The sequence below is a fragment of the Coptis chinensis genome, chromosome 3, assembly GCF_015680905.1.
Source record: "Coptis chinensis isolate HL-2020 chromosome 3, ASM1568090v1, whole genome shotgun sequence".
In the NCBI taxonomy this organism is placed as follows: Eukaryota; Viridiplantae; Streptophyta; class Magnoliopsida; order Ranunculales; family Ranunculaceae; genus Coptis; species Coptis chinensis.
In genome coordinates, this window is record NC_141458.1 from 78,585,548 (window position 1) to 78,608,479 (window position 22,932).

General features: G+C 34.6%; 1 protein-coding gene across 50 annotated transcripts in view; it reads left to right on the forward strand.

Annotated features, from left to right (window-relative positions):
* Positions 1–22,932, forward strand: part of LOC147510974 (putative mannitol dehydrogenase) — a 32,534-nt gene that overhangs the window by 3,049 nt on the left and 6,553 nt on the right. For 10 of the 50 annotated variants that reach the window (XM_086602832.1, XM_086602810.1, XM_086602804.1 and 7 more), the window contains exons 2-17: positions 5,933–6,004; positions 6,107–6,238; positions 6,548–6,649; positions 8,334–8,384; positions 9,769–9,853; positions 10,894–11,247; positions 12,374–12,436; positions 12,562–12,621; positions 13,377–13,461; positions 14,522–15,118; positions 15,255–15,326; positions 16,438–16,539; positions 20,298–20,382; positions 20,875–21,021; positions 21,929–22,280; positions 22,725–22,852. The gene's annotated coding sequence lies outside the window, so the exon portion shown is untranslated. Of the gene's footprint in view, positions 1–5,913; positions 6,005–6,106; positions 6,239–6,529; positions 6,650–8,333; positions 8,385–9,768; positions 9,854–10,893; positions 11,248–12,373; positions 12,437–12,561; positions 12,622–13,376; positions 13,462–14,521; positions 15,119–15,151; positions 15,327–15,724; positions 15,793–16,437; positions 16,540–18,698; positions 19,211–20,297; positions 20,383–20,874; positions 21,022–21,928; positions 22,281–22,724; positions 22,853–22,932 lie in introns of those variants that run through there. The other 40 variants (XM_086602827.1, XM_086602823.1, XM_086602830.1 and 37 more) reach the window with 33 other exon arrangements.

A 22,932-nucleotide genomic window follows, 5' to 3' on the forward strand; every position in this document is an offset into this window, starting at 1 on the left:
TTCTTCTTGGTATCTCTCCATCTCTCAATGTCACAATTCTCCTAGCATCACTTATAACATGGAATTTAACAAAGTTGCCTATTTTGAAGGCCATGGTATCCGCAATGGTGGCTAAATCTGATTAAAAAAAGGGTATTCACACGAAAGATATTCTTGGATTGTTTTTTGCATGAAAAGTAAGGAATTTTATTAGAAAGATCGAAAAAGAATGTTACGGAGTTTGCGCATTGAGGTGAGCATTTTAACTATTTGAAACATTTAATTTGCACAAACCTATAGTAAGTTTAGATAGGAGCTTCAACTCTAGTAACAAAATCGGGTCTAGAATCACTCTGACTACTCCTTTGTTGAATGTTGAAGCTTTCTTCGTAGTTGAGTCAGCTCCAAAGTTGGCTTCCCTCCAAGTATGAGTGATCCGCCAATTTTGAATTGTGTCCTTGATCCTGCACCACCTTGCTTTCATTTCCCATGTAACTTTATCTGCATTGAAAATAGGATACCATACACCTAACAATAAAAATAGTGGAAAATATAGTTCAATTGTCTGCTGCAACACTATTCAATTCCCTGAACCTCATGCGCAAATCTCACAGGAAATTTTACAGTGAAAATTTAGGGGATGTGGTTAATTGCAATTAGCTAGCATATGGTGTTTGCTATTAAGGTACACTTTGCTTGTGAGTGTTAGGGATCTATCCCAACCAACACAACGAATTTAGAATCTAGAAAACTCAGAAGAAAAACAAAGAAGAGGAACACATAGATATACATGGTTAGGCAATTGCCTTAATCCACAAGCGCACCAAAATTCACTATTATCAAGAAGTAGTTACAAATACTAATATATCTCTCTCAATCAATCTCACACAAAACACTCAGAAAATAGCTCACCTAATTTGTAATCTATGCTCTCAAGTTTCTCTCTAATGTGTGATGATAAAACTCTAAGGATGGGGTCCTATTTATAGACTCCCATCGAATACAAGTCCTAAAGCAAAAGGGAAACTAAAATTGATTGAGATAAGTATCATGTGTAGTAGTTGGTTATGATAACTAACTCCACTTATAGAGTCCTAGTACATAACAAACTCCATGAACTAATGGTTATCAAAACCAAAACCGAATTGGATAAGGCTTCATGTGCTGGCAGTTGCAATCAGACTCTAATAACATAACAATCTCCCACTTGGAGACTGATAAACAAAGTAACTGTACTCCTTGTATAACTGGTGCATCATGGTGTGCTTCAACAACGATCCTCAAGCTAGAAGATCAACCGGAGCTGAACAGAGCTTCAGTTTCTCAATAGTCACTGGTTTAGTCAACATATCAGCTGGGTTCTGACTTCCTTGAATCTTCTCAAGTACTATTACTTCATCTTTTAGAAGCGACCTGATGAAATGGTAGAGTATATCAATATGCTTAGTCCTCGAATGGAATGCTGAATTCTTCGCTAGATGTATTGCACTTTGACTGTCACAATGCAACACATTTTCTTCTTGTATCAAACCTAACTCTTCCAGCAAGCCTTGGAGCCATATCATCTCTTTGCTAGCCTCAGTGACTGCAACATACTCTGCTTCTGTAGTAGACAAAGCAACTATCTTCTATAATTGTGAAACCCAACTAACAACTGTTGCACCCATAGTAAATACAAAACCAGTGGTGCTCCTCCTGCGATCAGTATCTCCTGCAAAGTCTGCATCAACATAACCTTGCAGTCTTATATCACCTCTGTGATAACACAAACAGACATTAGTAGTGCCTTTCAAGTAGTGCAGTATCCACTTAATTGCCTCCCAGTGTTGCTTTCTAGGATCACTAAGAAATCTGCTCACAACTCCCACTGCTTAAGCAATGTCTCGTCTCGTGCAAACCGTTGCATACATTAGACTTCCAATGGTTGAGGCATATGGTACCTTAGCCATGAAATTTATGTCTTTCTGGGTCTTGGGAGATTGTTCCTTAGATAACCGAAAGTGACTACCCAAGGGTGTGCTAACAGGTTTAGCATCACTCATGTTGAACTTTCGAATGACACGTTCAACATAATCAACCTGAGACAATGTCAAAGTTCCCTTCTCCTTATCTCTACTGATTCTCATCTCAAGAATCTGCTTAGCTGCACCCAGATCCTTCATAGCATATTCACTTGCCAACTGTTTCTTCAGATTTTTAATCTCATTCATATCTGACCCATCTATCAATATATCATCAACATATAGCAACAAAATAAGATAACTAGAATCAAACCTCTTGTAGTAACAACAATGATCAGTATTGCACTTGAAGAAACTGTTCTTTTGTATGAAACCATCAAACTTCTTGTACCACTATCTTGGTGCATGTTTCAAACCGTATAAGCTCTTTTTCAGCTTACACACCATTTCCTCCTTACCATTCATGATGAAACCCTCCGGTTGGTGCATATAAATTTCTTCATCTAGGTCACCATGAAGAAATGCAGTCTTAACATCTAACTGCTCTAGATGTAAACCTTCAGCTACCACAATACCCAGAGTCATTCTGATAGTAGTAAGCTTTGATTACCAATCTAGCCTTGTACCTTTTAGAGCCATCATGCTCCTTCTTTACTCGGTATACCCATTTGTTATGCAAGGCCTTCTTTCCAATGGGTAATTTAGACAACTCCCATGTCTCATTTGTGATGATGGAGTCCATCTCATCTTTCATAGCAAGCTCCCACTTGCTCGCATCCTCCACCTTCATTGCTTCATCATAGCACTGAGGTTCACCACCATCAGTAAGGAGCAAGTAAGTCACATAAGTGGATGTGGGATACTTTTGACTCGGCACATGTTGCCTAGAAGTCTTCCTAAGATCATTGGTCGAAGCTGGAGTCTGTGATGTAGCAACCTCATCACCACTTTTTGTGTTTGATTGTGGAACATCAGTAACATGTTGTTGCACTATGCCATAACTAACTTCAGTGTCTTCCAAGTCAACAAAGTTAGTCCCACTAACATGTGTGTCATTTCTGTCCTTGTACATTATATTCTCATTGAATACCACATCTCTACTTTGTATGATTTTTCGATTATGGTAATCCCAAAATCGATAACCAAACTCATCACCACCATATCCAATGAATACATACTTCAGTGATTTAGGGTCAAGTTTACCCCTAGACTGATCACTGATATGCACATATGACACACATCCAAACACTCGCAAATAAGAGAGACTTACTTGCTTGTCGCCCTAGACCTCCTCAGGTAACCTGTGATCTAATGGAACTGATGGCCCACGGTTAATCAAGTAAGCTGCTGTACTAACTGCTTCGGCCCAAAACAGTTTTGGTAACCCTGCCTGTATACGCATGCACCATGCACCATGCACGCTCTGTCAATGACCTGTTCATTCTCTCAGCCACCCCATTCTGTTGAGGTGTCCCTGGCAGTGTCTTCTCCATCCGAATACCATTTTCAGCACAGTACTCCTTGAAACCAGTATCATTGTATTATCCACCATTATTAGATCTCAAACACTTCAATTTCAACCCTGTCTCATTTTCAACTATAGCTCTCTACTTCTTGAATACATCAAAAACCTCATATTTCTGCTTCAAGAAATAAACCCATACCTTTCTAGTAGAGTCATCAATGAAAGTCACAAAGTATTACTTACCACCAAGAGAGGAGACAGATGAAGGACCCCAGACATCTGTGTGAACCAACTCAAGCTTCTGCTGTTTTGGAGTTCTTCCCACTTTCTGAAAGCTAACACGCTTGTGCTTCCCGTGTATGCAGTTCTCACATAAGTCTATCCCAATAGACTTCAAACCTGGTAGCTTTCCTTGTGAATGAAGGACTTGCATTCCTTTTTCACTCATATGGCCAAGTCTGCGATGTCATGTGTTTGGATCTTCTTTGTTATCAGCAACATCAACATAACCACAACCACTGGTGGTTAAATAGAGAGTACCATCTTTCTTTCCATGTGCAATAAGCGATGCACCTTTTGCTACTTTCCAACTTTCACCTATAAAATGGGTAGTGTAACCTTCACTTGGTAGCTGCCCTACTGAGATTAGGTTTCTCCTCAAATCCGGAACATGCCTTACATCTTTTAGCTTCCATACAGACCCATCAATCTTGATCTGTACATTGTCTTTACCAGCAATGTTACAAGGCTTGTTATCACCCAGATAGACTGTACCAAGATTACCTGGAACATAGCTTTCTATCATATCCTTATTTGAGGTCGCATGGAATGAAACACCCGAGTCCAGCACCTAGGAGTCGTCTCTGCTATCCATAGAACAAATTAATGCATCATCTAACACCTCAGCCACATTGGCTTCTTGGCATTTTTTCTTTCCATGTTTCTTACCTTTCTTCTTCTTGGGCAACCGACAATCATAAGAGTAATGTCCTTTCTTGCCACAATTATAGCAATCTATCTCGGATATATCAACTTGAGATTTTCCTTTGGATTTAGATCTGTTCTTATCATAATCCCTGTATGAACTCCTACCCCTACTTTCAAAACTCAATGTAGACTCAGAAGTTGAAGCAACATCCGATTTACTTAGAATCTCCTCGGACAGTATCATACTAACTACATCATCGAACTTTAACTTAGTTTTACCTGCAGAGCCACTGATGGCAGCAACTGTAGCTTTTCGGCTTGCTGGCATCTGACCAAGAATGGCCAAAGCTCTAACTTAATCACTAAAAGATATTTCAACAGACTCTAACTGATCCCTGGTCTCGTTGAACTTATTGAGATGTTCCTTAAACGAATCTCCTTCAGACATCCTTAAAGTAAAGAGCTTTATAATAAGATGTACCTTATTAGCAGCAGAGGGTTGTTCATACATAGCAGAGAGAGCATTCATGAGATCCATAGTGGTCTTCTCAGTCTTGATATTGAATGCTACTGACTTACCCAGAGATAACTGAATTGTACCAAGTGCCTTTCTGTCAAGCAGGTTCCAAAACATCCACAACCATTGCTTCAAGTTTGGATCCCATCAATGGAAGATATAGATCTTTCTGATATAGATGATCTTTAATTTGCATCTTCCAAAATCCAAAATTTGTTTCGTCAAGCTTTTCAATCTTCAGCTTTCCTTCGTCATTCGCCATTGCTCACACAGGAACAATCAATACCCAAGATCCACAGTAAAACCTTACGCTCTGGTACCAGTTGTTAGGGATCTAATCCAACCAACACGACGAATTTAGAATCCACAAGTGCACCATAATTCACTATTATCAAGAAGTAGTTACAAACACTAATATATCTCTCTCAATCAATCTCACACAAAACACTCACAAAATAGCTCACCTAATTTGTAATATATGCTATCAAGTTTCTCTCTAATGTGTGATGATAAAACTCTAAGGATGGGGTCCTATTTATAGACTCCCATCGAATACAAGTCCTAAAACAAAAGGGAAACTAAAACTGATTGAGATAAGTATCATGTGTAGTAGTTGGTTATGATAACTAACTCCACTTATAGAGTCCCAGTACATAACCAACTCCATCTTTATATATATATATAATAACAGTCCCTTTTCCTGTGCTATGAGGGTGTCCACGTTGGCAAATTTTAAGTACCCTTTTTACTCACGAGAAATCAGGAGAGGAAAAAAGAATTATACGTTCAGTCCCCCTACAAACAAGGTTCTAAACCCCACGAGTCCCCCAAAACCTTCTTTCTCCGCCTCTGAATTCACATCCTTCTTAACTCTAGGTGTTTTGCCAATTTCAATCATTCTGATAGGCAGTTTACAAGTACTATCATTCATCATTTTCTTTTGAGGTTTCGAGTTGCTTCTATCACACTAAGCACAATTGGTTTTGCCAATACAACTATTAGTGTTTCTACAATTGGTTTTCCTGAATAACATACTGATCACAGGTTTCTTTTGTTAAAAAAAGCCTTCATTTTTTTTTCAAGGGAAACTGATGGAAAATCTAGCATTAATGGCATTACTAAGGAATGCAAATGGCGAGAAGCGATCAAAGACGGGTACAATTGTAATAATATAGTCAGTGTTTTCTATTGATAAATGTTTCTAATGTTAATTAACGGTGGTATTACAACTTCATGAATTGAGTTGTTTGATTATAGAAGAACTGCAAATCAAGGATTCTACTTGCTGGGATTGGACAACACTTCACCAACTTTTGCTTCAGCCATACAGAACTTAGTTACAGCTTTAACTTTCGTCATGGCTGTTGCACTTAGGTGAGTTGCACTTAGGTGAGTGACACTCTAAATTGTTGTTCACTCCTTTTATTATAAAGAACGTCATAATAATACTCTAAATTGTTGTTGTTAAAGAAACTTATGCTCCAGATTGGGCTTTGTTAAACACTTCATAATTTCTATTGAAATCATATTTTAATGTACCGTATGGGAAAATGAAACACGTTGTATAAGAGATAGACTTGGATTTTTATTTTTATTTTATCTTTTAATTCAAATTATTTGTTGCAATTTCTAACTTCAAGTATTTCTAAACCATGTTACTTTATATACTTTTGATTGTAGTTGTTTTGCTTATGCAAGGCACGTACCTACATGCCCCTTTGACCATAATGAAGTGGAATGCACGTTGTTGGAATTTTGATTTGTGAACCCGTGATGCACAAGAAGCAAAAAATGCAAAAGGTATATTTTTGTATGCACAATAATTTATCTTTGGTTTCACTCACTAATAGTAGCTTCCACAAGGCTTATGGTAAAGCAATTTGGCAATAGTGCGATTAAGTTCTTTTTTGTGCAACCTTCAAGCAAGCGTTAAATGAGTTGGGATTCCAATTAGAGGGGTTTTGGATCACTCCTTTTATACTACTTCTTTGTCTAAGTTGTAGTTTTACCTTGAATTCCTTGGTACGAGTCAAAACGGATGCCTATATAGGTCATGGATAAATGTTAAGAGTTTATTTTTATTTTGTTTGTGTACATCATTCTTTTTTTGGAATTCTTTTAGTGTTAGCATAATGGTATATGCTCAGGTGTATATGAGCATCATCTTTTCAACTATGAATAGTGTATAGTTTCATTTATGTTCAACTAAGATACAATAAACATGCATCATATAAGGTAACTTCAATTTGAATAATGAAGATTATTTACACTTTCTTATAAAAATATATATATTTATTACAATCACTCGACTATGGGGTTATCGTTGTTTATGAAATATAGTTATTGTGCACTTTTTTTTTTTTTTTTTTTTTTTTTTTTTTTTTTTTTTTTTTTATATATATATATATATATATATATATAGAACTATGGTTATTACTCAGTTATGGTGTTCGAAAACTCGACCTAAGTATAATTTACAATCGCTCGACTATATATTTTTTTTGTTTAAGGGTTTGACTCTTAACTATAAGGTCATCACTGAAATTGCATGTGAGCCACCTCTAGATGATCTATTGCCAGCAACGTCGCTTGATGTGGCTTCAGATACATCTGCAAGGCAAGTTCTTTGGTTAGTTGCGCTACTCACTAACATTTCAGTATGTTGGGCAACTTAATTATGATTTTTTTTTTTGTTGTTTCTTGATAAACCTACAACTGAAACATGTTTGTTACCGTAGGACGGGTGCAAACTGAAATGACTTGCAATGCGTTGTTGGGATTAATGAGTTCTAAGATGGGTTTAATTTTGGATGGGGATATCGGGGTTTGAGTTTCAAGAAATCTTAGATTATTATGGCTCTGGCAACTTCATTGATAGATACATTAATTATTTTTATTGCCATGGATTTCTTCCTGTTCATCTTTTGATGATTTTTATTTCTTAAAAACTTACTTAAGGATTTGATTAAGTATTCCCATAGAATCAGGTGGTAGTACATCAATAATCTATTATGATATGATATACTCTACTCCTGTTAATATTCTGGTGGAATCATAATCGTGAACAACATACTTGAAAAATTTGTGATGCGGGCGATTGATCATCAGGTAGTGATAGCAGGTCTTGATTTGCCAATGGGCCATGTTTTTCTCATTACAACAATGAACTCATGCTACTAATGCTGCATAATTTGATCCACAATCACCAACTCTTTTCAATGCTTGATTCATAGAGAACCACATTAAAATATTTACATATATACCAGAATTCTGTCACTTCCTTGACGCATTTCTTTATCTTTGGAAACAAGAGTTTGTGACACATTGGCAATGAGAGAACGAGCTACACGTCTCGGTGTCGCTTACACAAAAAAAAAAAAAAAAATCTCATGACTTAATTCAAATGGTGTTCGAATTTGCTTTCCAGGTGTTTATATTGCATAAGTCTAAATTTGTATGGATCTCTTTCAAATCTCTATTACAGGGGCAGGAGTCTAATTGTGAGAGTTGCTTCATCGAAACACCACTCAATAAGGTACACATCTCATTTGTTGTTTAGTGTTTTGATTGTACGATAATTAATACGTGAAATTTGAACTATATGCTATGTCATGGTGTGCTCTTAATTGAATTACTTAACATCTCATATCAGCTTATTAAACTAAAATGCATTGCTAATGTTGAGCTAATTCAAAATCATGTCAAAAACTTTTTAAAACATAAGAATATGCTTAACCTTTTAACACTTATTAGCTAATGTTTGGCTTAAGAATATGTTCTATGTAAAGTGTATGATAGGTTTAATATTATTTCTTATAAATACTATGGAGTTATTTATGGAGCAGTTTCCAATCTGAAGAGACTCCAAATTAAATCACGAGTTCGTTATAAGGGCTTATTGCTAATGGCGGAGCTATGGCAAATGCCATCTTTCATAAAAATAACTACCTATACCTTTTAGGACCGGAAAAAGCTAAGAAACTAGAGTGACCATTATGGTGTATGATAACGTGGTTCATAATTTTTTTCCCAAAGTAATGGTAATAAGATAGTACATAATTAATTAAATGGATTCAAATAGACTATCTGCAGTATGGAAGAATTTCTAAGCTGTTCTTGGTGATCGAAGGTATCTTTCTCTTTGAATGAGATCTCAATTCCAACTACGGTTTCAAAAACTTGAATGGTAAAAAAGTCTTTATTACACTAAAAGCCTTGGGCGCTTTAAGATGTTTATGAAACAATTTCATTTGTTTTTGTTGATTTACTCCATACTGTGAGCGCAAGGCTTTATTTTGTTAGAGCGTTTATAGAGCTCTAAAGCTAATTACGAAAAAGTAGGAGTGAAAAAAGAATTTTTTGTTTTACTTTAAAAAAAAACTATAAAATCACAGATAAAACAGGAAACATACTAAAAAATAGGAAATAAACAAGGGCGTAAGTAGAATCAGAGTCCCAAAGCTAACCTCCCTCATTCTACTTTTGTTAGTTTCACCGAATATATAGATGGTTTCCTAATAATATGCTTCTATAAAATAGGAGACTAACTAACAGGAAGTAAAAAAACCTTTACATTGAACAAAACACTAAAAAACTCAATAAACCCCTACGTACTAACCTGTGGTTTCCTCTCCAAAATTAAAGTTAAATCCCAAAAACCAATACCAATTCGGTCACAACACTCAGAAAAACCCCTTTCTTCCCCATCTAAAACTCTTTCTTCTCCCCTTACTTATCGGATTCAACTCCGGTAAAGAACCCAAATAAATTATCTCTAAAGATTTTCATTTTTTTACAATGCTGAGAAAAATTGAGTTTTTTTTTTAAAAATATATACTGATGAAGAAGAAATCACCTCATGGTTTTGCAACGAAGAAGATAATCTTTAATTTTTAATGGCCTCTACTCCAAACTCACAGATTCATAGCAAAGCAAGGAGATGTCGGTCACCAAATTTGCACCGATGATCTGCGAATGCCATTAAGATGTTAGGTGGCTCTCAAGGTAATAATGTTAAGTTGAAAACTTGGGTACAATGTTAAATGTTAAGTTGTACTTTGTTGTTTTTTTTCCTGCTCTTCTTCCAAATATGTTAAGTGGTGTATTACTCTTACAATGAATTGCTACATCTAAACCCACAAGGAATTTAACAACATATTTGTTGTAAAATATGTGTGAATATTGAGTTTATGAAACAATCAAGTAATCAACTATATTGGTATATCCTCAAATTTTGACCAAGGGATAATTGTTCATTTCTTCATCGTGCTCTTAGCTAGATTCACCTTTACTATTTGTATAGTTGGTAAGGTGTAGAATTTGTAGTTCTCAAGATATGACGAACCTTACAAAGAGATAATTAACATAACACCCAATTAATTTCAAGACAATTAAGCAATTAGTAGAGACAACTAGCTTCAAGCGAAAGTCTTCGGAGCAGATAATAATTACTTGAACGTTTTGAAGCTGTGCAAATTGGTTATTTTGAGTGAGCCATATCTACGTGTATAGAATATTTTTTATTTGATTTAGTGTCTTGGGCATGACGATATGTACAAATTAAACCTAGGTACCTATTTTTCTGGCAAAACACGCCTTATAAATTTGTGTGCCTTAACTCCTTATAGATCTTACAGTTAATTAACTAATGCATACACAGTCTATAATACGAAACCCTTAAGGAAAAAACTATTATAAGTACTTGCATAAATGACGAGAACTCTTATATGTAATTTGAGCATTGATAGCAACATTGTATTTTGTTATGTTTTCCATTATGAAGGAATCTTTTATGATTCAAATAAAAATTATTTCATGTCACTAAGTTGGTTTGATGGTATCTACATTATAATTTTGATATTGGTTGTTTTGTTTGAATGATTACTCTTGATGTTGATGTGTGTGTGTGTGCACGAGTTAATAACCAAACTTCAGTTGGAACATGCTTCACCCACTCTCTTTCCTTACAGTATTCATAAATATTTTTTTTACTTCCATGTCTTATGTGCATAAATGTTCTCCCTGTTCTTTGGATATTCCAACAGATAACATTCCCCGTCAATCATATTTATGGATGAAATTGATAGGCATTGGATATGCAAATGGAATCTGGGACTGACAATGGTGACAATGAAGTGCTTGAGCTTCTTAATCAGCAAGATGGATTTGAAGTAGCAAACAAAGGAAAGGTTTTCCTTGCTCTTTTAAGTTTCATACACCCTTAGCTTGGTCCATTAGACAAGAAGGTAGCATTTTAGCACCTTATTATTTGTAACACATTATTGTATTGTTCTATCTTAGGTCTTAATGTCTACAAATTTAATTGATATATTAGATAAGCACTCCTTTCCTCTGGACGAATTGATAGGAAGATTGAGTTTCCCAACCCTAATGAAGAGGTACCTTTTCTTTTGTACCATTCATCTGAACATCTTATATGGCGCCTTATTATGATGGAACAGTTTACTAAATTTTATTATTATATCAAATTTTTTAGGAAACCGTAAAGATATATATAATAGCTTGTCCTTTATTGAGCTCTTTGGGGGTGTCAACGTCATAATGGGATTACGATAATTGAGGAGAATAACACGCCTCTTTAGATAATGAAACTATCATACAAGGGGGAATTACAAGAAATAAGAAAAGGCAATACAATACCCATTAACCCTACGTATTCCTACTTTTCTCTTCTTCCCCTACCAAGACAGACTTCTCTCCTCATAAAAAGTTCCTTCCGCCATGTTTGAGTGTTTAATTTTCTTATGGATTTTGATTAATTTTTAATTTCATGGGTGTTGATTGACTAAAGTGGTATCAAATCCGGATCAAGTTAATCTTTGAAGCATCCTTCTATTTTGATTCAGTGACAACGCTATCCCAAGTTGTGTCAACTCATAGGATCTTTGATTCTTCCTCCATGCTTGAATACATGGACCAGATCAGCTCATCTTTAATAGATTAAAGTATCGATGATCTGCTTCAAACCATTGTTTCCTACTTCCTTGATAAAATATGTGCTCATTAAGAAAGAAAGAAGTAGATCTTTTCCTGTTATATGATATAAAAATTTCTTACAAAACTTCAATATATCGTGTTTCTCTCTTATTCTTTCCATTAGCAATGCTATGCATCTATCACTATCAAATTTATGGATTGGGGATTCTAAATTTGGAAACATGAATTGTTGAATGAGCCGAGGTCCTCTTAGCTCATTCTTCGTAACTACTAACACTTTGATTGATTTAGCAATTTAGCATTTTGATTTCCTATTTCTAATGAAAAAAATCCTTTTTTATTTGGCAATTCTGGTTTTCAGGTCACCTTCCATTTCATGCTCAGTAGAATAACAACCTTTTTGAATGCCTTTCACGTGAAATTAAGAAGGATTTGTATAGATTTGCAAAAATTCATCTCGGTGAAATGATGTCATAGATTCCTTTCCCATGGTTATAGGCTTTAATGAAATCATTTTTTAATAAAGGTGAATCTCTGAGCTTTATTCATTTCCACCAATGTTTACAGCCAAGGCTCAATATACATGTCAAGAGGAAAGATTCGCCAGGTGTGAAATCTGCTAAGATGAAGGTCTACTTTTCCACATTGACTGTTTTTCCAATCTACGACAGATTATTATATTAGGAACAAATGGGAGCTCTTTGTTTCATTTATTGTAAGTGTGGTAGATGATCAAATTCACACTGGCTGTGCAGGTCGTGGTATTAATAGGTGGTGATTATGGGCCATATCGACAATTCTCTAACTGTTTGAAGGTATGCCTTTATGTCATTCATTTAATTTTTATTTTTTTAGGTCTTTGTACGGGTTTTCTTTATATGAAAATCGCCATTTTAGTTTGTATAGGTTTTCTTTATATGAAAGTACACTTTTGAATTCATGCTTTTATTATATTCGGGTGTATTTGGGGCTTTCTAGCTTCCCATCTTAACATTGCTCGGTGTTTGAGAAAAAATATCTCGGCATCACTGTTTATTTTGATGGATTTGAGAAAATAGTTTGTTTGATATATAACAGGTCTAATATTCTTCTCTAATACTATCGATGTTTATCATTTGAAATTTGGTTATACTGCTACGTTGTTTAATTTACAGCTGTTTGGTTTATTGCTTACTAAACTGAGAAACAACCTCCTGAAACTGAAAAAACCTTCCTCACACTAAAAAAACAATTCGTCGCATAAAAAAACCTTTCTTCCCTTTCCAAAACCTTTCATATAACTATTTAGAATAAATTTTTATCTTAGACAGCGATAGATGTTTCCCACTCAGAATGGAAAGTTAGCTAAACACGCCTAAAAAACCCACGACTATTCCCAAAAAAAAGAAAAAAAAAACCTCATGACTAAAATTAAAAACAACCCTAGAGATTCTCTCGCTAAAATTTTGTCTCTTCTCTCTAATCTTTTCAATCTTTATATATGCTGTTTCTGTAATAGCTATATTTCCCAGACTGAAATTGGACGATTTCATAAAGGGACTTAGTGTTCCATTCTTGCAATCTGCTACAGATCGAGTGTTCCCATCCTGCTGCGGGCTACTGTATCGTCTTCTTCACTCTCCTTTTGGGTGCAGGCTTGATGCTCGAATTAACAGGTTGGTGAGGTTTACTTTCTCTTTACTATATTTCAAGTGTTGGTTGATGTATTAATTACTTTGAGAAATTTTTGTTTGCTCATGTACGTATATCAAACAAACTGATTTACTGATTTAATTTTGGATATTCAACAAAGATCCGTGCATGGTTGAATTTGCATGATCGTTTCTTATAGGCTTTTTGTTTGTTAAGTTTGATTTGTTAAGAATAAATGGTTAGTTTAATTTCATTCACTGTGTGAAGTTTTCTATCAACATAGAAGCAGTAATGAATATCACGAGTACCTGAATTTGAACGGGATTTCTGAAACACCATATGTAAGCATGGATACCAAGTACAGAATATCTGGACGATCTGGAGTCGGGACTTGGTATCCATGCTTATGTATGGAAGTTTATAAATTTCAGATGTAAATTAACCGAAACCAGTATCCATTATGAATGTCCAAAGGATAGTCGTAAAAGAAATGAGTTTGTAACGACTGCTCGCATGGGGCAATAAGTACAATATATACCTTTGCTTAATAGGTCGCTTAACAGCATAAAACTTAAATCTATTGGCTAGCAGGAACTCCAAACAGACTTTTTTCTTTGACTTTCCATCCTTAATGGTCAGGCCATGCTGTTTTTACACTGTTCATGAGTTTCACAAAATACAAATGCATCAATAGTCAAAGTAAAGTTATTACTCGCCCTAAGATCTCACAATGTGTTGGTTGATACTTGATAGTTTTACCAGCCATTACGACTCTGCTTGGTCAAACCTCACAATACGCCTGTAGACTTTCCATCGTCCGAAAAGGTGGGGGCCTCAACAAACTTACGTGGGCAATTTAAAAAATAGGTGGAAATAGCCAAATGGCTTGAAAATCTACATATGTATCACTAGAGAAGCCAAAACCGATAGAATCCGTGACCGAGAGAAAGCAAGATTGTGTTAGTCATTAAGAAACCTTTCCAAAGGCATAAATATGATACATAAGGAGAACGTAGGATAATGTATACTGGTAAGTTGGTAGCTCAATGCCAGCTAACGGTTACTTTTCTGATAATGCTGAAGGGAAATGGTATGAAGACTGTTATGGCAGGAAGCATTGTATGCTGAAACTTCTCTTGCAAACAGGTTTTGACATTTGTATGCAATGTCGAGGAGAAAGTTTGAACTTTATGAATGGTGAAGGCAACATTGTATCATGGAATCTTCATATTCTAGCATTAATTAATAATTAGGAGGTCAATAGTGTGGTGCAGATGTTGGAGCTGCTACAAAATTTTCAATGAGAATACAGTGATGACCAATGGACGTGGGCATGGGAAATGAACAATGCGTTTTCAGGTAACTCGCTGTATGAAAAAATTGGAGAGTATGGTATTGCAATAGGAGCAACATGACCAATCAACTTTTTTTACAAGGTTGTGTGGAAGAAAGCAATCCCCTCAAAAATTCGTTCTTTCATGTTGTGCGCTTTTTTAATCGAATCTTGATAGTCGACATTGTACAAAGGCAAGGGATGAGTATTCCAAACAGATGTGTGGTGTGTGGAATGTAAAGAAAACAGTTATGCATCTTTTTATGCATTGCAATGTGGACAGGTTTAAAATGACTTAACAACAAGGATGGCTCCGTTTAACTCTACATAAACCACTTTCATGACAGGTCAGTGTTTCCCTCTTAACCTAAAAAAAAGAAGGAAAAGTTGGTATCTAACTTTCACTGGGAATTGGAACTTTTGTTGTGTTTGTCTCATATTATTTGTCTTTGTTAATGTTTGCATTTGCTTGCACTGCTGTAGAAATCATCTCCTCTAAGGGATCTCCGTTCAAGGAATCAAATGAAAAAGTAGCAGTATAATGCCCAACACGTGGTAACCCACTACACTTTTTTTTCCTGATCAGAGTCTTCCTAATTGTTTGAGAAATCCAATCCAATAGTCGTTTTTGAACTTATAGGATTATATATTTCGTGTTACGAGTGTGATTGATTATTAAATGGTGTAACATATGCTATTTTTGTTTTTGTCCAATGTTTCTCTCTTTGTTGATAATTTCACACCTAAAAAATATGTTGGCAATATGAGAATTTGAGTTATTATTTTGGTTTTTTGTAGCAAATGGATTGCTTCAATTATTTTTCCAAGCTAAGATTGAGAACATGTGGATTCTTTTCTAAAATATTAATTTTTATTTTTATATTAGTAGCATGTAAAAGACACCCATTGTTTTCAAATATGCATTGATACATGTCTTTATTTTGCTTATATAGTTGGTTCTGCTTCAACAAAAAAATTTCAACTACGTAGGTAAGATGAGTGAACTTCAGTAGAAATTAAGGTACACTCTAACCTCAAAGCTAAATTAAACAAGTGGATATTGAATGCCTTTGAGCAGTAGTTAGAGTCAAAGTTAAGAAGTTAAGTTTTATTTCTTTGGTCATTCAACGTCAACGTGAACCCTGTTACTATAAAAGTTCAGTTAGAGTTGGTAGCTGGATACAGAGTAAATTTCGTACATATGGTTCACCATGTATCATCGGTCTTGATTTCTCCTTTTTTTAATTTGTCCCAGATTGTCTTATGTATGACCCATAGATATTATTTTCAGTCAACACACCGAAACTTTCATATGAATATTATTGTGATCTACCATGTTCAAGTTTTAGGACTTTAACCTTTAGGTTTTAGGATGCAGAATCATTCATATATAAAAGGGCTACCAATGCATAAATTTTCTTTTGCTCTGTTTGTAGTTCCACAGTCAATGATCTTAGGGCAAGTACAATGAAATAATTATCAAAAACAATTATCTAAATATCGGTTTTGGGTTTATTTGATAAGCTAATGACATGCTTGAAGTAGCTTGATTGGCATATTGAAATCAGCAAGTAGCCACATTGATATCATTCTACTTTCATATATGTTCCTATAATTGTTTATGTTTGATAATGCAGTTTAGCTTTATTTTTTTTTTTTATGTTAGAGATCAGAATTGCTTTCTTTAGCAATGTGGAAGCAGCAAAGCACCAATTGGAGAAGGAGCATGTATGTTTAGCATAAATCAAAGAAAGATATGTGAAGTGAGGTATTTATCTTCATTTCTCTAAACTTATTTCTAATTGTGTTTTCTGCTATTATTTGTTTGGTTTATCATGGATGGGTGGTTTTAACTTTTGAATGTGGTTCGAATATGAGACATGACTATTTGATTTGGAGTAGGGTATTTTGTGGTAGTTAATTTGGAAAGTTTGATAATAAGTGACTTATATAGTTGAAATTTGGTTACATCTCAAGCAATGTTTGTTTAGCAAATGGTTGCCTTTTCTAAAAAAAAAAAATTATTTCACGGGTGTTGTAATCTGTGGGATATAAATCTCGACATGAGTGTTATGGTTTAATTTATAAAGTTGGTTTGTTCGTTGCTGGTTGTGTGGATTGGATTTCTTACAATCTTTGTTTGATAAACACCCCATGATAATAGTTTGTTTGGGTGAGAATTTGAGAGTTAAACCGCTATGTTGTCTTGGGTTGTTGAAGTACTAACAACAAAGTTTTAACATGGCTTTGAAGGCATGAAAGTGGTTACATATTTTTAGACTTTAATGCCAATTGAGCTGATTTGTTCAACTCTACTTAATACACCCCTAATCTCTGGCATGGGTATTTTCTATTTATTGCCAGTGAGTGACGTAGTGTTGGATTTTTCCATTGTTTTGCTATGACTTTTACATTGAATAGAAAACTTTTGTCTTTATATCAAAGACCATTAATACTGAGTAGTTGAGAATGCTCATAGGCACCCACGTCAGCCCCCCTTTTTTCTCTGAGACTGACACATCAGATTTTACATAAAAAAAGGAATTCTACGCCATTTTTCAATTGTTCGTAGCCCAAAATAGATAAAAACCTCTTTCTATATTCTTTTTTCAACTCTACAAAACACTCCCAAAACTCTCCAAAAAAAATTTCATCTCTTCAAACCCTCTCTTTTATTCTTCTCTTCTTCCAAAATTAAAAATTCATCTCTTCAAACCTTCTCTTTTATTCTTCTCTTCTTAGCTCATAGGAGATGACATTCTAGGTCATTGACTCATCATCTTATTAAGTCCCTGATGTAAGTCGAAGATTGAAGAGAAGTAATTGAGGCAGGAAAGTTTGTGTGCTTACTCAACGAAAAGTTTGGTCTTCAGAAATGCTAGAACAAAGCATGGACCAAAATATCGACGATATATCTGATATATCGCCGATATATATCAGTATTTTGGTACACCGATATCGATATTTCCGACATATATCCACCGAATATAGTACCATTTTTTTCCGATATATATCGGAATTTCCGATATAAAAGTTTATATTGCCGATATAATCGATATATCCGATATTTACGATATATATCGTTTGACTTTTTGACCATTTTTTAATATAAATCCGATATTTTCAATATATTTCCGATATATTTCCAATATTTCTGATATTATATTTCCGATATATCCGATATTTTTGATATTTTAAATAGTTTGGACTGATCACCAAAAAAATGGATATATCCGATATATATCGGTTTTTGGGTACACCGATATATTCATCGATATCGATATTTTGAACCTTGGAACAAAGTCCAAAAGGTGAATCTGAGTACCCTTTCATCTTTAGCTAGAAAGAAACTTAAGGTTCAAAATTACTGGAATGGTTTGAATGTATAATGAAAGGAATACATTTTTAAAAGTGTCGATTCAGGTAAGAGATTATAATTTAAATAAAATAGTTATTATTGATCATGAAAGTGCAAGAGCTGTCGAGTCTTGAAGTCGAAGATCGAAGAGAAGTAATTGAGGCAGGAAAGTTTGTGTGCTTACTCAATGAAAAGTTTCCTTTCATCTATAGCTAGAAAGAAACTTAATGTTTAAAATTACTGGAATGGTTTGAATGTTAATGAAAGGAATACATTTTTAAAAGTGTCGATTCAGGATTTAAAGATTCATTTCAGTCCATTAGAACATAAACTGGCTGGAGAGGTTATGTCAGAAGAAGCGTTGTTGTTCGCTAAAGATAAAAATAACCCGGAATGGTCATTGTGGAAGTGTTGTCAATGTGGTGAGAAATTTTCTGATCCTGAATCGCATCTGCAACATGTTTTGACATCTCACTTGCATGAACTTCCAATAGAACATATATAGTTACTGGGTTTCAGCCATAGTGGACAAAACATGGGAACCATTAGATACTTCTGCTGCAGTGCAGGCACTTTAGAAGCATGTGGGGTGGCTCTTGGAAGTACGTACTCGAGGATATTTTGAGGTTAAGAAAAAGAATCATACAACTAATATTGATTTTCATACCAATAGAATACTAGAGTTTTCAACCAATTGGTCTGAAGCACAGTCGTCAAGAAGAATTTCCTTTGATATGAAGACAATGGCAAGGAGTCTCTGTCCTGCTTTGCCAACAACAAATGATTCTTATCGTTTAACGTGCCTGAAGAACATTCAGAGGTTGCTTCTCGGCTTATTAGTAAACGAATATCTCACGGCTTCAAACATGAATATATGGATGGTAGCATAGGAAAAAATAGATATGAAGGAGATAATCAACTTGGGGTTGGTGCAATGAAGATGAAGAAAGTGAAGACAAGGAGGAAACTTAGAGAGCCAAGGTTTTGTTTCAAGACTCTTAAGTGATGTCGATGTCTTGGATGATGAATATAAGTGGAGAAAGTATGGCTAGAAAGTGGTAAAAAACACCCAGCATCCAAGGTACCCGGCCCCTTCCCTCTTTATTTATCCTTTAATCATGTTACTTCGTCTTCCTTGATATATGTTTAATTTTCTTCCTCAATGGTTTCATACATGGAAATCTAGAAACAAAGTGTAGTATTGTTGTTATTGACTCACACCTCTCTCTGTCCTTTTCTTTGTGTTTCTTTCCCTTTGGAAGATTGCTAGAGTAAGTGCGGCCTATACCTGTTCTGCATATTGCTTACATACAAGCGGGATTCTCTTCAAGTAAAGAGTTTTGTTTACAGTCGATAGGGTTTCCAAATATAACTATCTCCTTTAGTAATCTCGATCGATCTATACCTATGAATTGGCTATAGAATTGGTTTATTAAGGTTATTGTGCTAATGCTTTAGATTTGGCGTGGTGCAATTTTTACTTCTTTGTTTTCGGATTTGAATAGCCATATCATTTACTAATAATGAAGAATTTTTCTTAAATCCCTCATAAGATTTAATTTTGAAACTCTATTAGCTAGATTGGAAATGAACACTTCGGTCGTGTTGACAAGGAGAAAGGCTTTTACTAATAACTGAAAAATCATAGATAACTTCAGTTTTCCTTTAATTAATCACACAGTATGCAGAATTACAAGATGATAGAAATATGGGTAGTCAAGGGTTAACGAGTATTACCCACCCAGCCCACACCACCCCCCACTAGATGGGCAATTAGGGTCTCCCCCCAAATACACACAAAAAAACACGGTCAACCCAATGATGTAGCTAAGATATTAGGCTATTATTCATACTAAATCGTAGGTTCACCCTTTTTTTTGGTGCTTCATTTAAATATCGACAACTCTCTTAATTGAGCTACACTTTTAATTGGTCCACAAGGTCATGTAAGTATCTTCATTGACATTTGTATGGGGTACGGTTCTGCATGCTAGCTCGAACCAGGTAGCTGCAGTAGTGATTTGAAAAAAAAATCACACACTGCACATGACAATTAAATTGTTCTTCATATTTTCATCTGCAAGCTTTTGCCCTAGACCAATTATTTTCAATGTTTTCCCATTTGCATTTAATTCAAGATGCTTCATTGATTTCATCTTTTTTTTAAGGATGTGATTTTGATGAAGAAACAATTTGAATAGTTCAAAGTGTTAAGAGCTTCTTGCTTGCAAACCAATTCTAACACCGGGATGGGTAAGTTATGGTTCTATTTACTCAAGCATGACTTTTCAATATAATTCTAATGAGTTAATTGGAGGTAAAATTTATGTTGAAATCATTCATACAACGAAGCTTTAGAAACTAAATAGAGAACTTTTTATTAATACACACGTATTTTATGTAGGTGTTCTACATGCATTTAACTGTTTGGTATCTTGATATGATCTGACATGCCTAGGCTTGGTGTTAAATAGTTTTTTTTTTCTTCAAATCCTTTATTAGAAACTGAAGATTGCGTGAAGCATGACTTTTCAATATAATTCTAATGAGTTAATTGGAGGTAAAATTTATGTTGAAATCATTCGTACAAAAGAAGCTTTAGAAACTAAATAGAGACCTTTTTATTAATACACACGAATTTTATGTAGGTGTTCTACATGCATTTAACTGTTTGGTATCTTGATATGATCTGACATGCCTAGGCTTGGTGTTAAATAGTTTTTTTTTCTTCAAATCCTTCATCAGAAACTGAAGATTGCGTGCTTTGATACAGTTTAATATCAACAATAATTGCACCATTAGTGGAAGCATCAAGCATGGACACTCTATTCAAAGTTTCTATTTTGAATTATTTCTCGACAATCTCAACTTCTAGGCCGGCTCTTAACTGAGGTTAGCTTCAATCATATATATATAATTTTTTTTGGTTTCATTATGAGTTTTCTTGAATATTTGTTGTGTGTCGATTGATTAGCTTTAGAGGGAGGTCGCATAAATATGCTCAAAATCATCGGGAGTGCTAGATGGTGTTACAAACTTTTGATTTCAAAGCCATAACAAGATTTAAATTGTCTTTTTCTTTAAAAAGAAAGTGTTCAACATTGAATAATTGAAAAACACATGATATATTTTCGTCCACAAACATGATATGAATATGCAAATTTTGCTATTGATAATGTAAAATGGGTGTGCAAATTTGGCAATTGGCAATTTGGCTTTTAGGATAAGCAAATTCATTTAGATTAATCGAAGGGAATGATTTTTGTTTATTATGTGTTTGAGGCTGAAGGTTGATCTTATCTTGAACAATTACTTTCTTTGCATTAATTACTCTCTGCTTCTAAACTTCTCAATGGCTCCTAATATGGCGTGGGTGCTTATTATTTGTTTTTGATGAGGTATGGATGTGGGGGTCTTGCTGGCATATATATAGGCTTGATTTGGAGGGATTAGTTTTAGGTGATCTCCATTTTTGTCACCTCATAATTTTATTGGTTTTGTCAATAGAGCATTTTGGGAGAGACCCAATAAAAACGGAAGATTTAAATTGCTTAAAATTAGAAGCACTTCCCTGCAGTTAAATTTGCTTAAACTAGACTTTGAATATATATAAGCTTAAATATGCATTTGTCAATTCTAATTTACGAGAGAATTACCAATAACATTAGTGAAATGGCTAATGATTTGCGAGGGACATCTTCAGATTACTTACAAAAGGATATAAGCATAGTTCTCTCTCTCTTACTTGGTTGCTAATGATGTTATATGTTTATCAACTGAAAATTGGTTTTAATATCAGATTTTGCCATTACGGCCTGGGGCTTACAGCTTAGATACTTTTGCTAGATTAGCCAGTCATATTGCACTAGGATTTAGTGGATTAACATCGGGAGCAAGTTTGAAGGGGTTTCTGAGTCCTCTGGAAGATCTAGCATTGGGTAGCCTGGGCATTCCAGAATTGCTCAACGAAAGGCCCAACTCCTTTAGGAAAGTTGATAGTGTGTTAGGAGAGGAGTCGAGCATTCTTTTTGTTGATGGGCTTCCAAGCGACTCTACCATAAGAGAATTAGCACGTCATAAATTTGGAGTGTTTAAAACCAATAAGGTTTGCAAGAAAGTCAAGGAGCTATATATTCTTCGATTCTTAAAAGGTACGTTCCATGGATTCTCTACTATTTCAAATTGACTACTTTTAGCTATTATTTTTAGTATTTTTAACTACTTAGTAGGTGCTATCAAATTGTTTTTCTATTTCTAAAATTCAAATGAGAATCATTTAAATGTAAAATTTAATTGTGATAACTATAAAATCTTCCACCGTCTTCGATTAATCAGTGTAAACGAGAGAAGTTATTTCTTATAATTATTCTTTCGAATGGCGATCAATTTGACTAACAATTAACAACGCAATAGCATTAGCGACAATATGTGAGTGAGAATTGGAAGTCCAAGCAGATTATGTAAAATCTATACTTTAAGTATACAACATAGTTCCGAGGAGAAATATTTATTTGATTCCATCAATTTCTTGGTTAGAAACCGCTGCAATTAAATAGTTTCAACACTGTAATCTATAATCTAATTTGTGTTCTTAGGTATTATTGCATCTCGATTGGGAAGAAGATTTTATAGATTTGTGATACCATTTTGTTATATGTTTCCGAGGACTCTTTTAACTGTTGGCTTTGAGGGAGTTAAAATATGGATGTCATACTCATGCAATGTAAGTTTTCCATGCATAGTCCTTCAATAATATTGCTTGATTCAATGAAATATGATTTAGTTGTAACATATATATATATT